This window comes from Alligator sinensis, unplaced genomic scaffold (assembly GCF_000455745.1).
Source record: "Alligator sinensis unplaced genomic scaffold, ASM45574v1 scaffold287_1, whole genome shotgun sequence".
NCBI lineage: Eukaryota > Metazoa > Chordata > Crocodylia > Alligatoridae > Alligator > Alligator sinensis.
In genome coordinates, this window is record NW_005842910.1 from 227,767 (window position 1) to 234,693 (window position 6,927).

A 6,927-nucleotide genomic window follows, 5' to 3' on the forward strand; every position below is an offset into this window, starting at 1 on the left:
CTCTTTCCCCATCCCTGCATGCTGTGGGGGTGGAACTCGAGGCCAGGGGAGCACGGGCAGGCCAGGCATGGAGTGGGGCCAGGGCTGGGGCAGGAGCAGGAGCCGGGACAAGGTGGAGGGCCTCCCCCCAGTGCAGGGCTTACCAGGTGGGTGTGGCTGGTATGCCGGGAAGCTTGGGTCAGTCCCTGTTGGCATCAAGGGTGTATGGCTGCCAACAGTGCCCTTGGTCACAGGGGTGCAGCATCTGGCTGCCTAGACAGGGCCTCCCTCCAGGGAAGAGCTGGAGCTGCTAATGGCCAGTGGTTCTGTGGCTGGCCTTGTCTTGTGGGTGAAGTGATGGGTCAGGCTGCTCTGGGATTCCAGAGCTTCTGGATGATGCTTGGGGTGAGGAGCTTGACAGGATAGGCTGCTGGTGACCCAAGGGGCCCTCTCCTGGTGATACGTTACTGCCGATGCCAGGCTGTAGTGGCAGCTCGGACAGGCCATCTGTGCTTGAGTACACAGGGGCACAGCACAGGACTGGCAGGCATATGGTGAGGCGGTGCCAGGCAAAAGCTGCAGGGTCTGAATAAGCTGCCGCAGGTCATCTTTGGCCAGCTGGAGCTGGACCTGGTGGCCACAAGCTGGCTGCAGCTGGGCCCAGGTGCTGCCAGGCCTGGCAGTTGCACGTGCTTACTGTACAGTAAACTACTCTATAGCACAGTAAAGTATCTCATCTGCCTGTCATTCAGCAGTCTCACAATGCTTCAGCTAGCTCCTCCTAATCAGGTACCCTCAGCACTGCTTTGCAGCTAAGCCAGTTTTTTTGCTCCTTGGCTCTACTCAGTATAACAGATGCTGTAGCTGCTGTATAACACAATGCTTGGAGCTCAGCCCTAGCAACATCTGCCTTTTACAGAGTCACTCCAGCTAAGCAGCCTGTAGCAAATAAGGGTGACCCCTCTCTCTCCTTATTTGCTGAACCTCACAGTGTAATGTGTAACAAGGCGCTAAATATAATATATAACAAACCCCAAAATTGGAAATTTGAATATAAATTCCTTTGGGTGGGGGGGGAGGGGCGCTAACACACAGTTCTCTTACAATCTATACAAGTGCTATAACTACTGTGCTAAATGTACGGAACCTAAGCTTCTGTAAACCCCAGATTTAAGTGCTAAATCCTAAATAGGGTGGGAGATTAGACCTTTTATATATGGTTCCCCTCTTCAGTTCTGAGTTCTCTGAATTCCACTTTGTGGTGCTTAACTCTCCTTATTGACTACCCTGGGAGTTTAACTGCCTAATCCTGCTTACTTGGATTGTCCTTCTTGGACTGGACAACTTGTATTAAGGTATTGCAGCACTTAAATGAAAGATTCCAAGGGTCCAACAATTTTGGGTGACTCCTTGAGTGCTTAAACCCTGGATTGTCCACAAATTAGCACCTGAAACTAGATGTAAGCACTTGTCATGTAGCTCAAATTGATGCCACTCCCTGCAACTCTTTGAGACACTCATAAAAATCCCAAGGCTTCGATACAATTCATTTTAATCTCAGCTATTTTGGGGAATTAATTTATATGCAACTCAAAATGGTGTCTAGTTTTTAACAATACAGTGGTCATTGTCAAAGGATGAAAACGAAATATTTGTGATTGGTGATTCTTTCTTCCATATATATGCCTCCTTGCACTTCCTCAGATAGATGCTGGGGCTGAGAGGCCATTTTCATTTGAAACTTAGTAAAGTGTTTAAAAAAAAAACATGCAATTTGCACAACTTTTGGATACAGCACATTTATGTAGAGTTATTCTCAGGGGACACAAAAGATGTTTTAATAATCTTGTCTGCAGTCATCCTGACCTCAGAATGCCTTTCTCCTCTAAGGAGTTTATCCCTGAATGCCATTTAAACAAGCGTATAACAACCTTAAGAGCCTCTAAACATGATCTCCTTTGAAGCCAAGAACAACAGATAACTCCTTTCTACAGGTAGGTTTCAGCCATCTGGCTCCACAGACATGAAAACAACTATTTTGTTTTGGTTTCTGTGACTGGAAACTTCTGATTTCAAGCCAATTCACAGGAAGACCAGATCGGTGCATTCAGAATACTGACGTGAGGTTTATGTTTGTTTAGCACAGGAATGAGGGAAACAGGGATTATGACTTCAGGGTTGGGAGAAGTGCAGGTGATTAATCAGGTGAGAAGGGCACACTATCAAAGGTGCAAGTGACTGCACAAAGGGGAGCATTTCAAGGGCCTCACTAGGTTTTGGTTACAAATGTTTCACTTAAGTAAATATCTTTCTACTTTTACTGAAAATCTTCCTGATATTAAACACTAGCATGCTTAATTTTGGATCTCAAGTAGCATTTTGTCCAATCAATGGTCTTGCTAAAATTGTCATGCAAATTTATCTGCTTTGTACAGGTCCAGCAAAATGATAGTATCTATGTGTGGGTTCACTTGTCCGTGGGATTCTTAAGTTCAGGTCTGAATAAAAACTCTGTTATTTGCATGAATTACTTAGACAGTTGCAGTAGTAACTGTAAGCGCGTGTAGACAAAATGGGGGCCCTAAGTTGAAGTGGTGGGTTTTAAAAAACACCACTTTAATTTAGGGTTGATTAAACCCCCATGTCGTGCACACACCCCACTGACTTACCAGCCTCTCCAGTAGGGAGGGCAAGCTGCTGGTGGGCGGAACAGACCCTGGGTTGCAGAGAGAGCTGGTGCTTCCCTCTGTGGCAGCGGCGCCCCCCCAGTCGGCACCCAGCAGCAGGCACTTGGCCCGGGCAGTCCCAGGGGGCAGCACAGCCATGGAGGGAAGCACTGGGCCCCCATGAAGCTCAAGCAGGCAGGCAGGCTCTGGGGAGGGGGAAAGATCAGGCTTGCTGCTTTTCTTGGTTGGACCTGCTTTCCCAGGCTGCTGTCAGGCTGCCTGCAGGGCTTCCTGCAAAGCCGTGGAGCAGCACGGAGCCCAGTGCTTTGCTCCAAGGTTGTAGGGGCAGCAAACTAAAACTCCTTGAAGGAGTTTCAAATGTCAGTGAAATGTTGTGCACCTGGTGGGAGTGTAGGATGAGGTCAGTACGAATTTTGAGTTATTTTAGGAATCCCTGATATTTGGCCACACAAAGATGTTTTACATTTCTTAAGTTTAATAGATTCTGCTAAAGTTTTGTGCATACATATGTACGGAGTTGTGGTGTTATTTTGCATACATACTATGAAATATATGACATGTACTCCTTATAGCATAAGAACATCTTCTATGCCTTTGAGGTAACAATATGTCACCTGGTTTTCAAAAGGAGAGTTAAAGTCTCTGGATAAACACACACCATATGCTGATAATCAAAATAGATTACATTGAGCATGTTAAGACAGAGCTGCTGTCACATCTACTATCCTAATCATCCTGGTCTCATACATATATATTATATCCGCTATTCTAAGGATGAATTCCACACAAGGCAGAAACAAAGCCTTTTCTACCTGTGCTTCCCATCTTTTGGCTGTTACCATTCTCTATGGAACGGGCTCTTTCATGTATTTATGGCCAAATTCAAAGTACTCTATGGATCAAGACAAAATCATTTCTGTGTTTTATACCCTGGGAATCCCCATGCTGAACCCCTTGATCTACATTCTGAGGAACAAAGTAGTAAAAGAGGCATTTAAGCGGCTGATAGGCAGGAAGGTATTTTTTCAATGAATGTAAATCCTGAGACTATTTCACTATCAGTAAATGGAAGACTTATTGATTAGTGAGTTCTCCACTTCCAATTCTTGATTTCTGAGAATAATCTAAATTGGGTCTTTTGTAACAAAAAAATCTTGCAAAGGACCATGCTACCCCTAGTTTGGTGCCTTAGCACATTGCCAGATTTTTCAAAGTGCTCAACTCCCATATAAACACTCCACAAATTAAAAAGGTCTTAACCCCTGGTCTCAGTGAGAACAGATAGAAATTAAGCACTCTAACTCAGGTGCTTAAGTGGGAGATGAGTACTTCTTAGTATCTGCCTCCAATTGTGGGCAGCCTTTAGAAAATTTGCAGGTGTATGTAAAAAAGTCCTACTTTCTAATAGATATTGATTTAGGCCATACGGGGCACATCTGCATGTGCAATTAGTGCTATATGAGTTTACTGCACAGTAATTTACTGAGGAATAAACCTGCCCTGGGAAGGCATTTACACATGCAGCTACTTGGGAGCAGATTTGCCCTTCCTGGCACTAGCCTGCTCCCAGACTCCTCTGGCTCTGCGCAACCCCCTGCAGCAGCCAGGGGCAGATGGAGGCTCTAGCCATAGCTGCCTGTGGCCTGGGGCCCTCTTTAAAAGCCATCCCCATGTGGTGCTCCTTGGCCACCTGCCTTTTTGGCCCAGAGCAGGCTCAGCATGCTGGCACAGCCCTCTACAACTCTGTCACCAGAGTCTGTGCCCATCGTGTGATGGCTGCTCCACCCCCAGGCCCTGGGAGTGAAGACCCAAGCCCTGGGCTCCTGCTTGCCACCCTGCTTGCTGTGCTTTGCTGATTCACATCATGTAGCACAATGAGCAGTGGCTGGAGTCCTTTTGGATGACCTGGCCAATTTCTAGGAGATCCTTAATCAGTTCCCCCTGCACCTGGAGCAGTAGGCCACCACCATGTGGTTGTCATGTCCTCTTGGAGACCTGGCTGTCCATACCCCTGCTCAAGCTGGTCATGATCACCAGCCTACACTACATCAGCTACCTCTTTCGTCTGGGCAAGGTGAGCACCAGAGAGGTCACCCTAGAGGTCTGTAGCACCTTCCAGGATGTGCTGGGGTACACTTTTCTCCAGGTCCACAACCCCCTGAAGGTGCTGGTGGAGTTCCACACCTTGGGCTTCCCCCAGTGCATCAGGGCCCTGGATAGGACCAACATCCCCATGATCTGCCCACCCCACAGTGACCGCCCCTACTACAGTGGGTGGGACTTCCACTCCGGCATGCTGCAGGATGTTGTTGACCACTGTGGTGCCTTCACAAATGGGAGCAACAGTTGTGTGGGAAGTGTGCATGATGCCAGTGCCTTCTGGAACTCTACCCTGCCAGCCCTGGTGGAGAGTGGGCAACCCACTCCTCCCCTGACTCACATGGCCCTACACCACCAGCTGGCCCCCCACCAGGCACATTTCAATAGATTTCTGGGCCAGACCCATGCACTGGTGAAGTGCACATTCAGGTACCTGAAGGGATACTGGTAGACTCTCACTGCCCAACTTGAGGTCACAGAGGCCTCCACTGCCCCATGTCATTGTTGTAGCCTGTGTGAGGAGTTCTTTTGCGATGCCTGGGCAGAGGAGGTGCAATGGGTGGAGGGCACCTGGCACCAGGTCTACCAGCTGTGGCAGTAGTGACAGTGACAGCCTCACCCACCAAGGCACTGGATGAGCCACACACCTGGCAGTGGGATGCCAGGGTGCTGGGTGCGAGAGGTGCTGGTGGACCACCTCCTCTTGCACTTCCCTCTGTAGGCCACCTGGATAGCCAGCCCCAGGCCTCAGGCCCACCACACACACCCAGCATGACATTCACTGTGGACAGTTTTCAGAAAAGCACTTTATTCCCCTCCAGAAACACAGACCCTGTTCTTCCCTCCCCAACAAGACCCTATTCCTCACTCCCTCCTAAACCACATAAACCTTCCCCTGACCCACAGATCTGTTACATCTCAGCTGTGTGTTCTTGGGCAACCCTGGCACAGGATGCAGTCTGTCTGACTCACAAAGGACTCACCCCCACTCCCTCCCCTCCTCTACCTAAACGAAACTGATTAAAATGCAGTGAGAGACGCACCTAAGACTCTCAAGATAAGGGTGACAAGAGTGAACCAACTGCCCTAGGTCTCATTTACATCCAAGATGGAACCAGATGACCATTCATTTACATGAGAGATGGAGAACAAAAAGCCTGAAGCAGAGACTGCAGTGAATTCTGGGACCAGAGAAGCAGGGGAGCACTGCATGATGGGGATAAACTTGATTGACTAAAACTCGGTTGCCGGGTTAGGGAATGCTGAGGCAAGAGACCGAGTCAGAGGGGGTATGGGCAACATTTGAACAATGGTTAAGGGTTCATCACAGCATCCAGCCTGCTGGAGCCCTAATCCCAGGTGTTGTCATATCTTTCCCGAGACGACTGGTGGGAGTCCTCTCCACAAAAGGTTATGAGCACCCCAATAATTGTTTTAAGTCTGTTAAAAGACTATAGTAAGATCTGGAAAAGTCATGCTAAGCTGAGGCTTGTGCACAACAAGTAAAAATCCAAAATCCTGATGCTGCAAGCTATCTATTGTTCCTGAAGAAACCATGAGATATCCCATCAGTATATCTGCCACCCATAGGAATTTCAAGCTGGCTCCCAAGTATTTGGGTTACTCCCTAATCTTAAGTGTTTCCTGATTATCAATCAGTTTCCTGAGATGGTCCAAACCAGATAACCCCTTGTCAATAGAAAAGACAATGATTTACACTACTGAGGGTGCTTCAAAGCAGCTGAACTGAGGGTATAAAAATCTGTAAGTGTGTGTGCTGCTAGAGGGAGAAGAGGAAGAGGAAAAGGAAGGAAAAGAAGTATAAGCAGGAGGAAAGAAGGAGAAGAAGAAAACCCCTGTGCTGACACCATCCCCTGTCGTTCTTGGGACGTTCCCTGTCGTTCTTGAGACAGATCGTCTCTCTCTTCAAGGATTGTGCTACGGACTGTGCCTGTCAGCTTTGCAGCCTGAGTACCGTGGACTAGGTGAGATCCCAGCGTTCTCTGTCTTCTTTCTAGGCATAAACTTCTGAACCTGAACTGTATCAGTTAAGCTTGAGCTAAGTTTCCCCAAATACTTAGTGAAACCAGGGTAGTATTGTCATTGTTGGTGTTTGTTTTTCTTTTGCATGTCTATTACTACTAGTACTATTATATATTTC